We start from the raw sequence: 21730 nt of genomic DNA on the forward strand, positions 1-21730 counted from the left end.
CCTCTGGTGCTCTAGGGAAAGAGCATTGGACAAATACATGCTGGATAATTCCATCATTCTAACTTTTCTGCCTCTCGGCGGCAGAATTCCGTTGTGTTTACTTTTTCAGAAGAACTCCGAGGGACATGAAGACCACCTAATCCATGATCAAACTGGTAATACTTTTCTGCATCCTACCACAACCCCATGGCCAGAAACCAGCTGAGTGACCGTGGTCTGAACTAATTGTGGTAGCATGCAGAAAAAGTGAAAGGATCTCTTTAAGCGCAAAAAGGTCTGCACGCACCCAAGCGTACAGGATTGTTGGCACAATTTTACACTAACACAGACTGCAGAAGTGGTTTGTTTATGGGGAAAAAACACCAAAGGGCTTTCTTTTAAGTTTATAATAAATGCTGTAGCTCAATCTACTACGGTTTATACCACCACCACTACCACCACTCGAGCCCAGCCACCAGTTATGCTTACCCCGAAAATTTTTGAAGTTGGACCATATGTAATCAGGAAAACTGGCCAACAACAGATATTATTTGATCCGGCATGGTCTCTTAAACAAGTCAAATTGCTGATGCAAAACAATGTCTCAGAAATACAACCAGCTTGTTCACCCTTTTTGCAAACCTCTTTTCAGGCTTGGACAACCTGGCTGCGACAGTGGAACCCTCCTAAAAAACGGGTGCCAAGAGACATAACTGGTGTTGTGGGAACAGAATTGGGAATCAATTCAGAGGTATTAATGAATAAATTGGCTTCTACGACTAGAGATTTGACCAAAATACAGCAACCACTGCAGTCGTCCTTATCGGCCTTGGGAACACATCAGTGGTTGCTATCAAACATTCTACCAAATTGGGAAAAGATAAATGTGAAGGATAAAAATTGATCATTGATGCACTTAATGCCACACAAAGCAATGTTTCCTTAGCTCTTAGCTGTATCCAGGCTCAATTATGGATGCAGTCAGTTGCTGCCTCAATTATAAGAGAAGGTGAAGAAGGCACTTTTCCTACTGAGATTAGGAAAATAGTCTGGGACAGTGCCACTGACTTTGAAAGAGATTTCCAATCCTGGTGGAATTTAGTGAATTTTACCTATGACCCTAACACAAACACAGCCACAGCATTTTGTGCTGACCATAAGTAATGCCTCAGTGCATTTGATATTCCCTAGCATCGCATTAGGATTGAATCATGATGGACCCACTTTCTATCCTTCTGAACATAGAGAATGGGCCCGTCAAATTGATGACAAATGGCAAACTGTCAATTTAGAGTCCTGTACTATCCGAGAACAACTAGGGTTTATCTGTGAAGGTAATGCAATTATAGCTCAAGATATCTGTTTAGACACAGAACAAAATAGCTGTCATTTTGATATTCATCCTAACGAGACTTCTGAAACAGTCCTTGTATCTACAGGCAATGGGCGTGCCTGCTTCAGAACCGCTTGTGATACTGTGTTTATAGAAAGTACAGTAGTAGATACTAAAAATCATTCAAATTATTGTGCTTGCAACTTTACTAAAATTGCAGGATGTGATTTTTCTTTTGTAGCTCCAGTTACCTTACATGAACTTTTAGAATCCAATCTCATGTTGATTCACAAGCTACTGCCTACTCCCATTGGGATGAACCTTACTTTGGTAAAGCAACCATTACTTCATCAAGATCTAATAGAGATCCTAGGAAAAATCAAGGAGAATGGACAGAAAACTCTGGTAACTGTTCATCATGATGTGCAAGAAATACATCGTGTTGTAGAAAGGGTGGAAAGTGATGCCGAGCACAAGTGCTGGGATACCCTTTTCGGGTGGTCACCCACCGCCACGGGTATCCTGAACAAATTGTGCCATCCCGTTGTTGTTCTTCTGATTTTAGTTATGATTGGTTTTGTTTTATCAGTAATCTTGCTTATTGTAAATTGGAGAATGATGAAACGATGAACAAAATTAACATCTATAATTAATGCACACCACTTGGCCAACATCCTTTACACTATAGATGTTCCCAGGACTGTAGACACAAGAAGATTATAGGGTTGGTAGATATGTTTTACATCATTTTCTTTTATGATTTGTTTTAATCACTGTTTTAATTATTTTTGTTTCTTGATTATAAAATTATACTGAGTAATATCGATGACACTAGGTTTATTACTTTACTGCTTAATATTGATTATACTGGTTTATTATTTGATCAATTTATTGTTTAATTGATTAATATTGATTATTATTTAAACAAACTATTGCTGATTTAATTCTTGTCTTAGTTTTCCTGTTTTCTCTTTCCTTTCCTTTTTCTCTTCCCTTTTCCCTGGAATGTGCTGCCAACACTTGATGAGTCCTGAAGACTCCACGACGACACCATGGAACCCTGCTGATGAAGATCTTTCGAGGGCAATCGTCACTCACGGGGTGGTGTAAGAGCCCGTCTGAAGCCCCTCATTTTCCATTCTGCCTTCCGATTGCCACAAGAAAGAATCCCTTCCTCCACTGCAGTTCCGGCTTAGAACAGGACACAGTGCAGGTGCAACCACTGAACCGTCATGCTGGCTGATCCCAACAAGGCCTGGTAAGAACTTGGCAAGGACTTGGCAAGGACTTGGCAAAGACCTGACGTGGACCCAGCACGGGGCAGCCTGATGCGCGGCCTGCTTCTAATCTCCGTTCTTAAGCCAAATGAACTTTTGGGGTGACTCCCGGGGTCCTTCATTGAAGACCCCTCATCTGCCTCGTTACCAGTGTGACAAACAAAGAATGAGAACCCTCCTCCCAAGGACTGAGACTGAGACCCCTGCTATAGGAGGAGGGGAAATTGGTGGTCTGACCACTAATGACATGACCTGTTTCCCTTCAGTGATTCAAATGGACTTATTCTTCATTGGATTCGTCTTGCTTTGGTGGTTTCTGTGGACTCACCTGTTCCCGCGTGGCGATTACAATGGACTTTCGTTGTTACACTTGCTCCCCCCTCTTTCCTCTGTGGACTATAACTGGAGCCCCGAGTCGACCAGAACTTCGGAGACTGCCCCGACACGACAGACGGAACCCCATCGTCCGGACCACTGAGGATCTCGCCTGTGTTGGTAGCTATTCCCATACCCCTCTTCTCTCTCTCTCTCTCCTTTTATCTCCTTTCCGATCCCCACTATCGCATTTACTGTTTTGGCCCCTAATAAGGCTGCATTTGTTGTGATTAACTGATAGTCCCTTGTTGTTTGCCTTTTTGCACTTTTGGGATCAGTGAAAAGAACCATCACGACACCCCGCAAGAAGCGGATCGTGACAAGTGGGATGCGTGAAAAATAAAATCAAAACCCAGGAAAGTTGTCCTGGAACACCTTCCATTGGCATGCCAAGAGTGAATTCAAGAGGCAGGAGAGCAGCAGCCACCGTCCTGCAGCAGCCTGCGAGCTTCGCACACAAGCCGGCTTCTTGGCGGCTTCGTTCTTCGCCTCTTGCAAGCTACCGCGATCTCCGGCTGCCGGAGGACGAGAAGCGGCTACTTCGCGCACAGATCACGGGAGCGGCAGCGGTGCGCTCCGAAGCGCCGCTTCTGCCGAATAACGCCGGCAAGCGGCACTTGCTTTCGGCCAGCTCCGCAGCTGCGTATTCTGCCTCTCTAGTCGCCTACATCTTAGCCAAAAGCTTTTCCGCTCCAGTTCTCAAGGAGAAAGTGTACCAGCACTGCTCACTTAGCCCGACCTTGCCAGGAAATAAGATTTGCTGCACCTTCCAAGGGCAGTGCACTTTCCTGGGCAAGCTGCAACCTGCTGGCAGATGGCCGTGCTCTCTGCCCACTCCTGCCCAGTTCTTGGTATTAGCGGGCACGTTGCAGCCTGGCGAAGGCAAGAAACCTGTAGATCTGTCACAGAGCAGAAGGGCAGCTGAGATGCTGAAAAGCAGCAAAGCTGAACAGCCTGCCTCAGCTTCAGCAGTGTGTAATTGACTGAAGGCGAAAAAGCAAGCAGCAGAGCAGCGGGCTTCTGTGCGCACTGAAGGCAATTGCAAGAATCCAGCAGCTGCTCCTTGCCAAGCACAGGCAGCTGCCTAGGTTCTTGCTTCTTGACCAACTCACAGTTGCCCTTCTTTTCAGCAGCTGCCACCGTGTTCTCTGCATCTCGCAGCCTCTGGGGAGCAACAAGAATTTCCAAGGTGGGATGCATGACGACTATGTCAAAACCAGGAAAGTTGTCCTGGAACACCTTCCATTGGCATGCCAAAGTGAATTCAAGAGGCAGGAGAGCAGCAGCCACCGTCCTGCAGCAGTCTGCGAGCTTCGCACACAAGCCGGCTTCTTCGCGGCTTCGTTCTTCGCCTCTTGCAAGCTACCGCGATCTCCGGCTGCCGGAGGACAAGAAGCGGCTACTTCGCGCACAGATGAGTGGAGCGGCAGCGGTGCGCTCCGAAGCGCCGCTTCTGCCGAAAGACGCCGGCAAGCGGCACTTGCTTTCGGCCAGCTCCGGAGCTGCGTATTCTGCCTCTCTAGTCGCCTACATCTTAGCCAAAAGCTTTTCCGCTCCAGTTCTCAAGGAGAAAGTGTACCAGCACTGCTCACTTAGCCCGACCTTGCCAGGAAATAGATTTGCTGCACATTCCAAGGACACTGCATTTTCCTGGTACTAGCGGGCACGTTGCAGCCTGGCGAAGGCAAGAAACCTGGAGAGCTGTCACAGAGCAGAAGGGCAGCTGAGATGCTGAAAAGCAGCAAAGCTGAACAGCCTGCCTCAGCTTCAGCAGTGTGTAATTGACTGAAGGCGAAAAAGCAAGCAGCAGAGCAGCGGGCTTCTGTGCGCACTGAAGGCAATTGCAAGAATCCAGCAGCTGCTCCTTGACAAGCACAGGCAGCTGCCTAGGTTCTTGCTTCTTGACCAACTCACAGTTGCCCTTCTTTTCAGCAGCTGCCACCGTGTTCTCTGCATCTCGGAGCCTCTGGGGAGCAACAAGAATTTCCAAGGTGGGATGCATGACGACTATGTCAAAACCCAGGAAAGTTGTCCTGGAACACCTTCCATTGGCATGCCAAAAGTGAATTCAAGAGGCAGGAGAGCAGCAGCCACCGTCCTGCAGCAGCCTGCGAGCTTCGCACACAAGCCGGCTTCTTGGCGGCTTCGTTCTTCGCCTCTTGCAAGCTACCGCGATCTCCGGCTGCCGGACGACAAGAAGCGGCTACTTCGCGCTCAGATCACTGGAGCGGCAGCGGTGCGCTCCGAAGCGCCGCTTCTGCCGAAGACGCCGGCAAGCGGCACTTGCTTTCGGCCAGCTCCGCAGCTGCGTATTCTGCCTCTCTAGTCGCCTACATCTTAGCCAAAAGCTTTTCCGCTCCAGTTCTCAAGGAGAAAGTGTACCAGCACTGCTCACTTAGCCCGACGTTGCCAGGAAATAAGATTTGCTGCACCTTCCAAGGGCAGTGCACTTTCCTGGGCAAGCTGCAACCTGCTGGCAGATGGCCGTGCTCTCTGCCCACTCCTGCCCAGTTCTTGGTACTAGCGGGCACGTTGCAGCCTGGCGAAGGCAAGAAACCTGTAGATCTGTCACAGAGCAGAAGGGCAGCTGAGATGCTGAAAAGCAGCAAAGCTGAACAGCCTGCCTCAGCTTCAGCAGTGTGTAATTGACTGAAGGCGAAAAACCAAGCAGCAGAGCCGCGGGCTTCTGTGCGCACTGAAGGCAATTGCAAGAAGCCAGCAGCTGCTCCTTGCCAAGCACAGGCAGCTGCCTAGGTTCTTGCTTCTTGACCAATTCACAGTTGCCCTTCTTTTCAGCAGCTGCCACCGTGTTCTCTGCATCTCGGAGCCTCTGGGGAGCAACAAGAATTTCCAAGGTGGGATGCATGACGACTATGTCAAAACGCAGGAAAGTTGTCCTGGAACACCTTCCATTGGCATGCAAGAGTGAATTCAAGAGGCAGGAGAGCAGCAGCCACCGTCCTGCAGCAGCCTGCGAGCTTCGCACACAAGCCGGCTTCTTGGCGGCTTCGTTCTTCGCCTCTTGCAAGCTACCGCGATCTCCGGCTGCCGGACGACAAGAAGCGGCTACTTCGCGCACAGATCACTGGAGCGGCAGCGGTGCGCTCCGAAGCGCCGCTTCTGCCGAAAGACGCCGGCAAGCGGCACTTGCTTTCGGCCAGCTCCGCAGCTGCGTATTCTGCCTCTATAGTCGCCTACATCTTAGCCAAAAGCTTTTCCGCTCCAGTTCTCAAGGAGAAAGTGTACCAGCACTGCTCACTTAGCCCGACCTTGCCAGGAAATAAGATTTGCTGCACCTTCCAAGGGCAGTGCACTTTCCTGGGCAAGCTGCAACCTGCTGGGCAGATGGCCGTGCTCTCTGCCCACTCCTGCCCAGTTCTTGGTACTAGCGGGCACGTTGCAGCCTGGCGAAGGCAAGAAACCTGTAGATCTGTCACAGAGCAGAAGGGCAGCTGAGATGCTGAAAAGCAGCAAAGCTGAACAGCCTGCCTCAGCTTCAGCAGTGTGTAATTGACTGAAGGCGAAAAAGCAAGCAGCAGAGCAGCGGGCTTCTGTGCGCACTGAAGGCAATTGCAAGAATCCAGCAGCTGCTCCTTGACAAGCACAGGCAGCTGCCTAGGTTCTTGCTTCTTGACCAACTCACAGTTGCCCTTCTTTTCAGCAGCTGCCACCGTGTTCTCTGCATCTCGGAGCCTCTGGGGAGCAACAAGAATTTCCAAGGTGGGATGCATGACGACTATGTCAAAACCCAGGAAAGTTGTCCTGGAACACCTTCCATTGGCATGCCAAGAGTGAATTCAAGAGGCAGGAGAGCAGCAGCCACCGTCCTGCAGCAGCCTGCGAGCTTCGCACACAAGCCGGCTTCTTGGCGGCTTCGTTCTTCGCCTCTTGCAAGCTACCGCGATCTCCGGCTGCCGGAGGACGAGAAGCGGCTACTTCGCGCACAGATCACTGGAGCGGCAGCGGTGCGCTCCGGAGCACCGCTTCTGCCGAAAAACGGCGGCAAGCGGCACTTGCTTTCGGCCAGCTCCGCAGCTGCGTATTCTGCCTCTATAGTCGCCTACATCTTAGCCAAAAGCTTTTCCGCTCCAGTTCTCAAGGAGAAAGTGTACCAGCACTGCTCACTTAGCCCGACCTTGCCAGGAAATAAGATTTGCTGCACCTTCCAAGGGCACTGCACTTTCCTGGGCAAGCTGCAACCTGCTGGCAGATGGCCGTGCTCTCTGCTCACTCCTGCCCAGTTCTTGGTACTAGCGGGCACGTTGCAGCCTGGCGAAGGCAAGAAACCTGGAGAGCTGTCACAGAGCAGAAGGGCAGCTGAGATGCTGAAAAGCAGCAAAGCTGAACAGTCTGCCTCAGATTCAGCAGTGTGTACTTGACTGAAGGCGAAAAACCAAGCAGCAGAGCAGCGGGCTTCTGTGCGCACTGAAGGCAATTGCAAGAATCCAGCAGCTGCTCCTTGCCAAGCACAGGCAGCTGCCTAGGTTCTTGCTTCTTGACCAACTCACAGTTGCCCTTCTTTTCAGCAGCTGCCACCGTGTTCTCTGCATCTCGCTGCCTCTGGGGAGCAACAAGAATTTCCAAGGTGGGATGCATGACGACTATGTCAAAACCCAGGAAAGTTGTCCTGGAACACCTTCCATTGGCATGCCAAAAGTGAATTCAAGAGGCAGGAGAGCAGCAGCCACCGTCCTGCAGCAGTCTGCGAGCTTCGCACACAAGGCGGCTTCTTGGCGGCTTCGTTCTTCGCCTCTTGCAAGCTACCGCGATCTCCGGCTGCCGGATGACAAGAAGCGGCTACTTCGCGCACAGATCACTGGAGCGGCAGCGGTGCGCTCCGAAAAGCCGCTTCTGCCGAAAGACGCCGGCAAGCGGCACTTGCTTTCGGCCAGCTCCGGAGCTGCGTATTCTGCCTCTCTAGTCGCCTACATCTTAGCCAAAAGCTTTTCCGCTCCAGTTCTCAAGGAGAAAGTGTACCCGCACTGCTCACTTAGCCCGACCTTGCCAGGAAATAAGATTTACTGCACATTCCAAGGACACTGCATTTTCCTGGTACTAGCGGGCACGTTGCAGCCTGGCGAAGGCAAGAAACCTGGAGAGCTGTCACAGAGCAGAAGGGCAGCTGAGATGCTGAAAAGCAGCAAAGCTGAACAGCCTGCCTCAGCTTCAGCAGTGTGTAATTGACTGAAGGCGAAAAAGAAAGCAGCAGAGAAGCGGGCTTCTGTGCGCACTGAAGGCAATTGCAAGAATCCAGCAGCTGCTCCTTGACAAGCACAGTCAGCTGCCTAGGTTCTTGCTTCTTGACCAACTCACTGTTGCCCTTCTTTTCAGCAGCTGCCACCGTGTTCTCTGCATCTCGGAGCCTCTGGGGAGCAACAAGAATTTCCAAGGTGGGATGCATGACGACTATGTCAAAACCAGGAAAGTTGTCCTGGAACACCTTCCATTGGCATGCCAAAAGTGAATTCAAGAGGCAGGAGAGCAGCAGCCACCGTCCTGCAGCAGCCTGCGAGCTTCGCACACAAGCCGGCTTCTTGGCGGCTTCGTTCTTCGCCTCTTGCAAGCTACCGCGATCTCCGGCTGCCGGACGACAAGAAGCGGCTACTTCGCGCACAGATCACTGGAGCGGCAGCGGTGCGCTCCGAAGCGCCGCTTCTGCCGAAAGACGCCGGCAAGCGGCACTTGCTTTCGGCCAGCTCCGGAGCTGCGTATTCTGCCTCTCTAGTCGCCTACATCTTAGCCAAAAGCTTTTCCGCTCCAGTTCTCAAGGAGAAAGTGTACCAGCACTGCTCACTTAGCCCGACCTTGCCAGGAAATAAGATTTGCTGCACCTTCCAAGGGCAGTGCACTTTCCTGGGCAAGCTGCAACCTGCTGGCAGATGGCCGTGCTCTCTGCCCACTCCTGCCCAGTTCTTGGTACTAGCGGGCACGTTGCAGCCTGGCGAAGGCAAGAAACCTGTAGATCTGTCACAGAGCAGAAGGGCAGCTGAGATGCTGAAAAGCAGCAAAGCTGAACAGCCTGCCTCAGCTTCAGCAGTGTGTAATTGACTGAAGGCGAAAAAAGCAAGCAGCAGAGCCGCGGGCTTCTGTGCGCACTGAAGGCAATTGCAAGAATGCAGCAGCTGCTCCTTGCCAAGCACAGGCAGCTGCCTAGGTTCTTGCTTCTTGACCAACTCACAGTTGCCCTTCTTTTCAGCAGCTGCCACCGTGTTCTCTGCATCTCGGAGCCTCTGGGGAGCAACAAGAATTCCAAGGTGGGATGCATGACGACTATGTCAAAACGCAGGAAAGTTGTCCTGGAACACCTTCCATTGGCATGCCAAGAGTGAATTCAAGAGGCAGGAGAGCAGCAGCCACCGTCCTGCAGCAGTCTGCGAGCTTCGCACACAAGCCGGCTTCTTCGCGGCTTCGTTCTTCGCCTCTTGCAAGCTACCGCGATCTCCGGCTGCCGGACGACAAGAAGCGGCTACTTCGCGCACAGATCACTGGAGCGGCAGCGGTGCGCTCCGAAGCGCCGCTTCTGCCGAAAGATGCCGGCAAGCGGCACTTGCTTTCGGCCAGCTCCGCAGCTGCGTATTCTGCCTCTATAGTCGCCTACATCTTAGCCAAAAGCTTTTCCGCTCCAGTTCTCAAGGAGAAAGTGTACCAGCACTGCTCACTTAGCCCGACCTTGCCAGGAAATAAGATTTGCTGCACCTTCCAAGGGCACTGCACTTTCCTGGGCAAGCTGCAACCTGCTGGCAGATGGCCGTGCTCTCTGCCCACTCCTGCCCAGTTCTTGGTACTAGCGGGCACGTTGCAGCCTGGCAAAGGCAAGAAACCTGTAGATCTGTCACAGAGCAGAAGGGCAGCTGAGATGCTGAAAAGCAGCAAAGCTGAACAGCCTGCCTCAGCTTCAGCAGTGTGTAATTGACTGAAGGCGAAAAAGCAAGCAGCAGAGCAGCGGGCTTCTGTGCGCACTGAAGGCAATTGCAAGAATCCAGCAGCTGCTCCTTGACAAGCACAGTCAGCTGCCTAGGTTCTTGCTTCTTGACCAACTCACTGTTGCCCTTCTTTTCAGCAGCTGCCACCGTGTTCTCTGCATCTCGGAGCCTCTGGGGAGCAACAAGAATTTCCAAGGTGGGATGCATGACGACTATGTCAAAACCCAGGAAAGTTGTCCTGGAACACCTTCCATTGGCATGCCAAGAGTGAATTCAAGAGGCAGGAGAGCAGCAGCCAGCGTCCTGCAGCAGCCTGCGAGCTTCGCACACAAGCCGGCTTCTTGGCGGCTTCGTTCTTCGCCTCTTGCAAGCTACCGCGATCTCCGGCTGCCGGAGGACGAGAAGCGGCTACTTCGCGCACAGATCACTGGAGCGGCAGCGGTGCTCTCCGAAGCGCCGCTTCTGCCGAAAGACGCCGGCAAGCGGCACTTGCTTTCGGCCAGCTCCGCAGCTGCGTATTCTGCCTCTCTAGTCGCCTACATCTTAGCCAAAAGCTTTTCCGCTCCAGTTCTCAAGGAGAAAGTGTACCAGCACTGCTCACTTAGCCCGACCTTGCCAGGAAATAAGATTTGCTGCACCTTCCAAGGGCAGTGCACTTTCCTGGGCAAGCTGCAACCTGCTGGCAGATGGCCGTGCTCTCTGCCCACTCCTGCCCAGTTCTTGGTACTAGCGGGCACGTTGCAGCCTGGCGAAGGCAAGAAACCTGTAGATCTGTCACAGAGCAGAAGGGCAGCTGAGATGCTGAAAAGCAGCAAAGCTGAACAGCCTGCCTCAGCTTCAGCAGTGTGTAATTGACTGAAGGCGAAAAAGCAAGCAGCAGAGCAGCGGGCTTCTGTGCGCACTGAAGGCAATTGCAAGAATCAAGCAGCTGCTCCTTGACAAGCACAGGCAGCTGCCTAGGTTCTTGCTTCTTGACCAACTCACAGTTGCCCTTCTTTTCAGCAGCTGCCACCGTGTTCTCTGCATCTCGGAGCCTCTGGGGAGCAACAAGAATTTCCAAGGTGGGATGCATGACGACTATGTCAAAACGCAGGAAAGTTGTCCTGGAACACCTTCATTGGCATGCCAAGAGTGAATTCAAGAGGCAGGAGAGCAGCAGCCAGCGTCCTGCAGCAGTCTGCGAGCTTCGCACACAAGCCGGCTTCTTCGCGGCTTCGTTCTTCGCCTCTTGCAAGCTACCGCGATCTCCGGCTGCCGGAGGACAAGAAGCGGCTACTTCGCGCACAGATCACTGGAGCGGCAGCGGTGCGCTCCGAAGCGCCGCTTCTGCCGAAAGACGCCGGCAAGCGGCACTTGCTTTCGGCCAGCTCCGGAGCTGCGTATTCTGCCTCTCTAGTCGCCTACATCTTAGCCAAAAGCTTTTCCGCTCCAGTTCTCAAGGAGAAAGTGTACCAGCACTGCTCACTTAGCCCGACTTTGCCAGGAAATAAGATTTGCTGCACCTTCCAAGGACACTGCACTTTCCTGGGCAAGCTGCAACCTGCTGGCAGATGGCCGTGCTCTCTGCCCACTCCTGCCCAGTTCTTGGTACTAGCGGGCACGTTGCAGCCTGGCGAAGGCAAGAAACCTGGAGAGCTGTCACAGAGCAGAAGGGCAGCTGAGATGCTGAAAAGCAGCAAAGCTGAACAGCCTGCCTCAGCTTCAGCAGTGTGTAATTGACTGAAGGCGAAAAAGCAAGCAGCAGAGCAGCGGGCTTCTGTGCGCACTGAAGGCAATTGCAAGAATCCAGCAGCTGCTCCTTGCCAAGCACAGGCAGCTGCCTAGGTTCTTGCTTCTTGACCAACTCACAGTTGCCCTTCTTTTCAGCAGCTGCCACCGTGTTCTCTGCATCTCGCAGCCTCTGGGGAGCAACAAGAATTTCCAAGGTGGGATGCATGACGACTATGTCAAAACCCAGGAAAGTTGTCCTGGAACACCTTCCATTGGCATGCCAAGAGTGAATTCAAGAGGCAGGAGAGCAGCAGCCACCGTCCTGCAGCTGTCTGCGAGCTTCGCACACAAGCCGGCTTCTTCGCGGCTTCGTTCTTCGCCTCTTGCAAGCTACCGCGATCTCCGGCTGCCGGAGGACAAGAAGCGGCTACTTCGCGCACAGATCACTGGAGCGGCAGCGGTGCGCTCCGAAGAGCCGCTTCTGCCGAAAGACGCCGGCAAGCGGCACTTGCTTTCGGCCAGCTCCGGAGCTGCGTATTCTGCCTCTCTAGTCGCCTACATCTTAGCCAAAAGCTTTTCCGCTCCAGTTCTCAAGGAGAAAGTGTACCAGCACTGCTCACTTAGCCCGACCTTGCCAGGAAATAAGATTTGCTGCACCTTCCAAGGGCACTTTTCCTGGGCAAGCTGCAACCTGCTGGCAGATGGCCGTGCTCTCTGCCCACTCCTGCCCAGTTCTTGGTACTAGCGGGCACGTTGCAGCCTGGCGAAGGCAAGAAACCTGGAGATCTGTCACAGAGCAGAAGGGCAGCTGAGATGCTGAAAAGCAGCAAAGCTGAACAGCCTGCCTCAGCTTCAGCAGTGTGTAATTGACTGAAGGCGAAAAAGCAAGCAGCAGAGCAGCGGGCTTCTGTGCGCACTGAAGGCAATTGCAAGAATCCAGCAGCTGCTCCTTGACAAGCACAGTCAGCTGCCTAGGTTCTTGCTTCTTGACCAACTCACAGTTGCCCTTCTTTTCAGCAGCTGCCACCGTGTTCTCTGCATCTCGGAGCCTCTGGGGAGCAACAAGAATTTCCAAGGTGGGATGCATGACGACTATGTCAAAACGCAGGAAAGTTGTCCTGGAACACCTTCCATTGGCATGCCAAGAGTGAATTCAAGAGGCAGGAGAGCAGCAGCCAGCGTCCTGCAGCTGTCTGCGAGCTTCGCACACAAGCCGGCTTCTTGGCGGCTTCGTTCTTCGCCTCTTGCAAGCTACCGCGATCTCCGGCTGCCGGACGACAAGAAGCGGCTACTTCGCGCACAGATCACTGGAGCGGCAGCGGTGCGCTCCGAAGCGCCGCTTCTGCCGAAAGACGCCGGCAAGCGGCACTTGCTTTCGGCCAGCTCCGGAGCTGCGTATTCTGCCTCTCTAGTCGCCTACATCTTAGCCAAAAGCTTTTCCGCTCCAGTTCTCAAGGAGAAAGTGTACCAGCACTGCTCACTTAGCCCGACCTTGCCAGGAAATAAGATTTGCTGCACATTCCAAGGACACTGCATTTTCCTGGTACTAGCGGGCACGTTGCAGCCTGGCGAAGGCAAGAAACCTGGAGAGCTGTCACAGAGCAGAAGGGCAGCTGAGATGCTGAAAAGCAGCAAAGCTGAACAGCCTGCCTCAGCTTCAGCAGTGTGTAATTGACTGAAGGCGAAAAAGCAAGCAGCAGAGCAGCGGGCTTCTGTGCGCACTGAAGGCAATTGCAAGAATCCAGCAGCTGCTCCTTGCCAAGCACAGGCAGCTGCCTAGGTTCTTGCTTCTTGACCAACTCACAGTTGCCCTTCTTTTCAGCAGCTGCCACCGTGTTCTCTGCATCTCGCAGCCTCTGGGGAGCAACAAGAATTTCCAAGGTGGGATGCATGACGACTATGTCAAAACGCAGGAAAGTTGTCCTGGAACACCTTCCATTGGCATGCCAAGAGTGAATTCAAGAGGCAGGAGAGCAGCAGCCAGCGTCCTGCAGCAGTCTGCGAGCTTCGCACACAAGCCGGCTTCTTCGCGGCTTCGTTCTTCGCCTCTTGCGAGCTACCGCGATCTCCGGCTGCCGGAGGACAAGAAGCGGCTACTTCGCGCACAGATCACTGGAGCGGCAGCGGTGCGCTCCGAAGCGCCGCTTCTGCCGAAAGACGCCGGCAAGCGGCACTTGCTTTCGGCCAGCTCCGGAGCTGCGTATTCTGCCTCTCTAGTCGCCTACATCTTAGCCAAAAGCTTTTCCGCTCCAGTTCTCAAGGAGAAAGTGTACCAGCACTGCTCACTTAGCCCGACCTTGCCAGGAAATAAGATTTGCTGCACATTCCAAGGACACTGCACTTTTCCTGGGCAAGCTGCAACCTGCTGGCAGATGGCCGTGCTCTCTGCCCACTCCTGCCCAGTTCTTGGTACTAGCGGGCACGTTGCAGCCTGGCGAAGGCAAGAAACCTGGAGAGCTGTCACAGAGCAGAAGGGCAGCTGAGATGCTGAAAAGCAGCAAAGCTGAACAGCCTGCCTCAGCTTCAGCAGTGTGTAATTGACTGAAGGCGAAAAAAGCAAGCAGCAGAGCAGCGGGCTTCTGTGCGCACTGAAGGCAATTGCAAGAATCCAGCAGCTGCTCCTTGCCAAGCACAGGCAGCTGCCTAGGTTCTTGCTTCTTGACCAATTCACAGTTGCCCTTCTTTTCAGCAGCTGCCACCGTGTTCTCTGCATCTCGCTGCCTCTGGGGAGCAACAAGAATTTCCAAGGTGGGATGCATGACGACTATGTCAAAACCCAGGAAAGTTGTCCTGGAACACCTTCCATTGGCATGCCAAGAGTGAATTCAAGAGGCAGGAGAGCAGCAGCCACCGTCCTGCAGCAGTCTGCGAGCTTCGCACACAAGCCGGCTTCTTCGCGGCTTCGTTCTTCGCCTCTTGCAAGCTACCGCGATCTCCGGCTGCCGGAGGACAAGAAGCGGCTACTTCGCGCACAGATCACTGGAGCGGCAGCGGTGCGCTCCGAAGCGCCGCTTCTGCCGAAAGACGCCGGCAAGTGGCACTTGCTTTCGGCCAGCTCCGGAGCTGCGTATTCTGCCTCTCTAGTCGCCTACATCTTAGCCAAAAGCTTTTCCGCTCCAGTTCTCAAGGAGAAAGTGTACCAGCAGTGCTCACTTAGCCCGACCTTGCCAGGAAATAAGATTTGCTGCACATTCCAAGGACATTGCATTTTCTTGGTACTAGCGGGCACGTTGCAGCCTGGCGAAGGCAAGAAACCTGGAGAGCTGTCACAGAGCAGAAGGGCAGCTGAGATGCTGAAAAGCAGCAAAGCTGAACAGCCTGCCTCAGCTTCAGCAGTGTGTAATTGACTGAAGGCGAAAAAGCAAGCAGCAGAGCAGCGGGCTTCTGTGCGCACTGAAGGCAATTGCAAGAATCCAGCAGCTGCTCCTTGCCAAGCACAAGCAGCTGCCTAGGTTCTTGCTTCTTGACCAACTCACAGTTGCCCTTCTTTTCAGCAGCTGCCACCGTGTTCTCTGCATCTCGCAGCCTCTGGGGAGCAACAAGAATTTCCAAGGTGGGATGCATGACGACTATGTCAAAACGCAGGAAAGTTGTCCTGGAACACCTTCCATTGGCATGCGAAAAGTGAATTCAAGAGGCAGGAGAGCAGCAGCCACCGTCCTGCAGCTCTCTGCGAGCTTCGCACACAAGCCGGCTTCTTCGCGGCTTCGTTCTTCGCCTCTTGCAAGCTACCGCGATCTCCGGCTGCCGGAGGACAAGAAGCGGCTACTTCGCGCACAGATCACTGGAGCGGCAGCGGTGCGCTCCGAAGAGCCGCTTCTGCCGAAAGACGCCGGCAAGCGGCACTTGCTTTCGGCCAGCTCCGGAGCTGCGTATTCTGCCTCTCTAGTCGCCTACATCTTAGCCAAAAGCTTTTCCGCTCCAGTTCTCAAGGAGAAAGTGTACCAGCACTGCTCACTTAGCCGACCTTGCCAGGAAATAATATTTGCTGCACATTCCAAGGACATTGCATTTTCCTGGTACTAGCGGGCACGTTGCAGCCTGGCGAAGGCAAGAAACCTGGAGAGCTGTCACAGAGCAGAAGGGCAGCTGAGATGCTGAAAAGCAGCAAAGCTGAACAGCCTGCCTCAGCTTCAGCAGTGTGTAATTGACTGAAGGCGAAAAAGCAAGCAGCAGAGCAGCGGGCTTCTGTGCGCACTGAAGGCAATTGCAAGAATCCAGCAGCTGCTCCTTGCCAAGCACAGGCAGCTGCCTAGGTTCTTGCTTCTTGACCAACTCACAGTTGCCCTTCTTTTCAGCAGCTGCCACCGTGTTCTCTGCATCTCGCAGCCTCTGGGGAGCAACAAGAATTTCCAAGGTGGGATGCATGACGACTATGTCAAAACCCAGGAAAGTTGTCCTGGAACACCTTCCATTGGCATGCCAAAAGTGAATTCAAGAGGCAGGAGAGCAGCAGCCACCGTCCTGCAGCTGTCTGCGAGCTTCGCACACAAGCCGGCTTCTTCGCGGCTTCGTTCTTCGCCTCTTGCAAGCTACCGCGATCTCCGGCTGCCGGAGGACAAGAAGCGGCTACTTCGCGCACAGATCACTGGAGCGGCAGCGGTGCGCTCCGAAGAGCCGCTTCTGCCGAAAGACGCCGGCAAGCGGCACTTGCTTTCGGCCAGCTCCGGAGCTGCGTATTCTGCCTCTCTAGTCGCCTACATCTTAGCCAAAAGCTTTTCCGCTCCAGTTCTCAAGGAGAAAGTGTACCAGCACTGCTCACTTAGCCCGACCTTGCCAGGAAATAAGATTTGCTGCACATTCCAAGGACACTGCATTTTCCTGGGCAAGCTGCAACCTGCTGGCAGATGGCCGTGCTCTCTGCCCACTCCTGCCCAGTTCTTGGTACTAGCGGGCACGTTGCAGCCTGGCGAAGGCAAGAAACCTGGAGAGCTGTCACAGAGCAGAAGGGCAGCTGAGATGCTGAAAAGCAGCAAAGCTGAACAGCCTGCCTCAGCTTCAGCAGTGTGTAATTGACTGAAGGCGAAAAAGCAAGCAGCAGAGCAGCGGGCTTCTGTGCGCACTGAAGGCAATTGCAAGAATCCAGCAGCTGCTCCTTGCCAAGCACAGCAGCTGCCTAGGTTCTTGCTTCTTGACCAACTCACAGTTGCCCTTCTTTTCAGCAGCTGCCACCGTGTTCTCTGCATCTCGCAGCCTCTGGGGAGCAACAAGAATTTCCAAGGTGGGATGCATGACGACTATGTCAAAACCCAGGAAAGTTGTCCTGGAACACCTTCCATTGGCATGCCAAAAGTGAATTCAAGAGGCAGGAGAGCAGCAGCCACCGTCCTGCAGCAGTCTGCGAGCTTCGCACACAAGCCGGCTTCTTCGCGGCTTCGTTCTTCGCCTCTTGCAAGCTACCGCGATCTCCGGCTGCCGGAGGACAAGAAGCGGCTACTTCGCGCACAGATCACTGGAGCGGCAGCGGTGCGCTCCGAAGAGCCGCTTCTGCCGAAAGACGCCGGCAAGCGGCACTTGCTTTCGGCCAGCTCCGGAGCTGCGTATTCTGCCTCTCTAGTCGCCTACATCTTAGCCAAAAGCTTTTCCGCTCCAGTTCTCAAGGAGAAAGTGTACCAGCACTGCTCACTTACCTTGCCCGAAATAAGATTTGCCAGGAAATAAGATTTGCTGCACATTCCAAGGACACTGCATTTTCCTGGTACTAGCGGGCACGTTGCAGCCTGGCGAAGGCAAGAAACCTGGAGAGCTGTCACAGAGCAGAAGGGCAGCTGAGATGCTGAAAAGCAGCAAAGCTGAACAGCCTGCCTCAGCTTCAGCAGTGTGTAATTGACTGAAGGCGAAAAAGCAAGCAGCAGAGCAGCGGGCTTCTGTGCGCACTGAAGGCAATTGCAAGAATCCAGCAGCTGCTCCTTGCCAAGCACAGGCAGCTGCCTAGGTTCTTGCTTCTTGACCAACTCACAGTTGCCCTTCTTTTCAGCAGCTGCCACCGTGTTCTCTGCATCTCGCAGCCTCTGGGGAGCAACAAGAATTTCCAAGGTGGGATGCATGACGACTATGTCAAAACCCAGGAAAGTTGTCCTGGAACACCTTCCATTGGCATGCCAAAAGTGAATTCAAGAGGCAGGAGAGCAGCAGCCACCGTCCTGCAGCTGTCTGCGAGCTTCGCACACAAGCCGGCTTCTTCGCGGCTTCGTTCTTCGCCTCTTGCAAGCTACCGCGATCTCCGGCTGCCGGAGGACAAGAAGCGGCTACTTCGCGCACAGATCACTGGAGCGGCAGCGGTGCGCTCCGAAGAGCGCGCGCTTCTGCCGAAAGACGCCGGCAAGCGGCACTTGCTTTCGGCCAGCTCCGGAGCTGCGTATTCTGCCTCTCTAGTCGCCTACATCTTAGCCAAAAGCTTTTCCGCTCCAGTTCTCAAGGAGAAAGTGTACCAGCACTGCTCACTTAGCCCGACCTTGCCAGGAAATAAGATTTGCTGCACATTCCAAGGACACTGCACTTTCCTGGGCAAGCTGCAACCTGCTGGCAGATGGCCGTGCTCTCTGCCCACTCCTGCCCAGTTCTTGGTACTAGCGGGCACGTTGCAGCCTGGCGAAGGCAAGAAACCTGGAGAGCTGTCACAGAGCAGAAGGGCAGCTGAGATGCTGAAAAGCAGCAAAGCTGAACAGCCTGCCTCAGCTTCAGCAGTGTGTAATTGACTGAAGGCGAAAAAGCAAGCAGCAGAGCAGCGGGCTTCTGTGCGCACTGAAGGCAATTGCAAGAATCCAGCAGCTGCTCCTTGCCAAGCACAGGCAGCTGCCTAGGTTCTTGCTTCTTGACCAACTCACAGTTGCCCTTCTTTCCAGCAGCTGCCACCGTGTTCTCTGCATCTCGGAGCCTCTGGGGAGCAACAAGAATTTCCAAGGTGGGATGCATGACGACTATGTCAAAACCCAGGAAAGTTGTCCTGGAACACCTTCCATTGGCATGCCAAGAGTGAATTCAAGAGGCAGGAGAGCAGCAGCCACCGTCCTGCAGCTGTCTGCGAGCTTCGCACACAAGCCGGCTTCTTCGCGGCTTCGTTCTTCGCCTCTTGCAAGCTACCGCGATCTCCGGCTGCCGGAGGACAAGAAGCGGCTACTTCGCGCACAGATCACTGGAGCGGCAGCGGTGCGCTCCGAAGAGCCGCTTCTGCCGAAAGACGCCGGCAAGCGGCACTTGCTTTCGGCCAGCTCCGGAGCTGCGTATTCTGCCTCTCTAGTCGCCTACATCTTAGCCAAAAGCTTTTCCGCTCCAGTTCTCAAGGAGAAAGTGTACCAGCACTGCTCACTTAGCCCGACCTTGCCAGGAAATAAGATTTGCTGCACATTCCAAGGACACTGCATTTTCCTGGGCAAGCTGCAACCTGCTGGCAGATGGCCGTGCTCTCTGCCCACTCCTGCCCAGTTCTTGGTACTAGCGGGCACGTTGCAGCCTGGCGAAGGCAAGAAACCTGGAGAGCTGTCACAGAGCAGAAGGGCAGCTGAGATGCTGAAAAGCAGCAAAGCTGAACAGCCTGCCTCAGCTTCAGCAGTGTGTAATTGACTGAAGGCGAAAAAGCAAGCAGCAGAGCAGCGGGCTTCTGTGCGCACTGAAGGCAATTGCAAGAATCCAGCAGCTGCTCCTTGCCAAGCACAGGCAGCTGCCTAGGTTCTTGCTTCTTGACCAACTCACAGTTGCCCTTCTTTTCAGCAGCTGCCACCGTGTTCTCTGCATCTCGCAGCCTCTGGGGAGCAACAAGAATTTCCAAGGTGGGATGCATGACGACTATGTCAAAACCCAGGAAAGTTGTCCTGGAACACCTTCCATTGGCATGCCAAAAGTGAATTCAAGAGGCAGGAGAGCAGCAGCCACCGTCCTGCAGCTGTCTGCGAGCTTCGCACACAAGCCGGCTTCTTCGCGGCTTCGTTCTTCGCCTCTTGCAAGCTACCGCGATCTCCGGCTGCCGGAGGACAAGAAGCGGCTACTTCGCGCACAGATCACTGGAGCGGCAGCGGTGCGCTCCGAAGCGCCGCTTCTGCCGAAAGACGCCGGCAAGCGGCACTTGCTTTCGGCCAGCTCCGGAGCTGCGTATTCTGCCTCTCTAGTCGCCTACATCTTAGCCAAAAGCTTTTCCGCTCCAGTTCTCAAGGAGAAAGTGTACCAGCACTGCTCACTTAGCCCGACCTTGCCAGGAAATAAGATTTGCTGCACATTCCAAGGACACTTGCATTTTCCTGGTACTAGCGGGCACGTTGCAGCCTGGCGAAGGCAAGAAACCTGGAGAGCTGTCACAGAGCAGAAGGGCAGCTGAGATGCTGAAAAGCAGCAAAGCTGAACAGCCTGCCTCAGCTTCAGCAGTGTGTAATTGACTGAAGGCGAAAAAGCAAGCAGCAGAGCAGCGGGCTTCTGTGCGCACTGAAGGCAATTGCAAGAATCCAGCAGCTGCTCCTTGCCAAGCACAGGCAGCTGCCTAGGTTCTTGCTTCTTGACCAACTCACAGTTGCCCTTCTTTTCAGCAGCTGCCACCGTGTTCTCTGCATCTCGCAGCCTCTGGGGAGCAACAAGAATTTCCAAGGTGGGATGCATGACGACTATGTCAAAACCCAGGAAAGTTGTCCTGGAACACTTTCCATTGGCATGCCAAAAGTGAATTCAAGAGGCAGGAGAGCAGCAGCCACCGTCCTGCAGCAGTCTGCGAGCTTCGCACACAAGCCGGCTTCTTCGCGGCTTCGTTCTTCGCCTCTTGCAAGCTACCGCGATCTCCGGCTGCCGGAGGACAAGAAGCGGCTACTTCGCGCACAGATCACTGGAGCGGCAGCGGTGCGCTCCGAAGAGCCGCTTCTGCCGAAAGACGCCGGCAAGCGGCACTTGCTTTCGGCCAGCTCCGGAGCTGCGTATTCTGCCTCTCTAGTCGCCTACATCTTAGCCAAAAGCTTTTCCGCTCCAGTTCTCAAGGAGAAAGTGTACCAGCACTGCTCACTTAGCCCGACCTTGCCAGGAAATAAGATTTGCTGCACATTCACTGCATTCCTGGGCAAGCTGCAACCTCTGGCAGATGGCCGTGCTCTCTGCCCACTCCTGCCCAGTTCTTGGTACTAGCGGGCACGTTGCAGCCTGGCGAAGGCAAGAAACCTGGAGAGCTGTCACAGAGCAGAAGGGCAGCTGAGATGCTGAAAAGCAGCAAAGCTGAACAGCCTGCCTCAGCTTCAGCAGTGTGTAATTGACTGAAGGCGAAAAAGCAAGCAGCAGAGCAGCGGGCTTCTGTGCGCACTGAAGGCAATTGCAAGAATCCAGCAGCTGCTCCTTGCCAAGCACAGGCAGCTGCCTAGGTTCTTGCTTCTTGACCAACTCACAGTTGCCCTTCTTTTCAGCAGCTGCCACCGTGTTCTCTGCATCTCGCAGCCTCTGGGGAGCAACAAGAATTTCCAAGGTGGGATGCATGACGACTATGTCAAAACGCAGGAAAGTTGTCCTGGAACACCTTCCATTGGCATGCCAAAAGTGAATTCAAGAGGCAGGAGAGCAGCAGCCACCGTCCTGCAGCAGTCTGCGAGCTTCGCACACAAGCCGGCTTCTTCGCGGCTTCGTTCTTCGCCTCTTGCAAGCTACCGCGATCTCCGGCTGCCGGAGGACAAGAAGCGGCTACTTCGCGCACAGATCACTGGAGCGGCAGCGGTGCGCTCCGAAGCGCCGCTTCTGCCGAAAGACGCCGGCAAGCGGCACTTGCTTTCGGCCAGCTCCGGAGCTGCGTATTCTGCCTCTCTAGTCGCCTACATCTTAGCCAAAAGCTTTTCCGCTCCAGTTCTCAAGGAGAAAGTGTACCAGCACTGCTCACTTAGCCCGACCTTGCCAGGAAATAAGATTTGCTGCACATTCCAAGGACACTGCATTTTCCTGGGCAAGCTGCAACCTGCTGGCAGATGGCCGTGCTCTCTGCCCACTCCTGCCCAGTTCTTGGTACTAGCGGGCACGTTGCAGCCTGGCGAAGGCAAGAAACCTGGAGAGCTGTCACAGAGCAGAAGGGCAGCTGAGATGCTGAAAAGCAGCAAAGCTGAACAGCCTGCCTCAGCTTCAGCAGTGTGTAATTGACTGAAGGCGAAAAAGCAAGCAGCAGAGCAGCGGGCTTCTGTGCG

At 53.9% G+C, this 21730-nt stretch overlaps 1 long non-coding RNA gene across 1 annotated transcript; it reads left to right on the forward strand.

Moving 5' to 3' along the window:
* Positions 1 to 3161, forward strand: LOC128794514 (uncharacterized). Its single transcript, XR_008433161.1, has 3 exons — positions 1 to 730; positions 1554 to 2570; positions 2856 to 3161. It is a non-coding gene; the product is annotated as an uncharacterized LOC128794514 (long non-coding RNA).
* The last annotated feature ends 18569 nt before the right edge of the window (positions 3162 to 21730 follow it).

This window comes from Vidua chalybeata, chromosome 1 (genome assembly GCF_026979565.1).
Source record: "Vidua chalybeata isolate OUT-0048 chromosome 1, bVidCha1 merged haplotype, whole genome shotgun sequence".
Taxonomy (NCBI): Eukaryota; Metazoa; Chordata; class Aves; order Passeriformes; family Viduidae; genus Vidua; species Vidua chalybeata.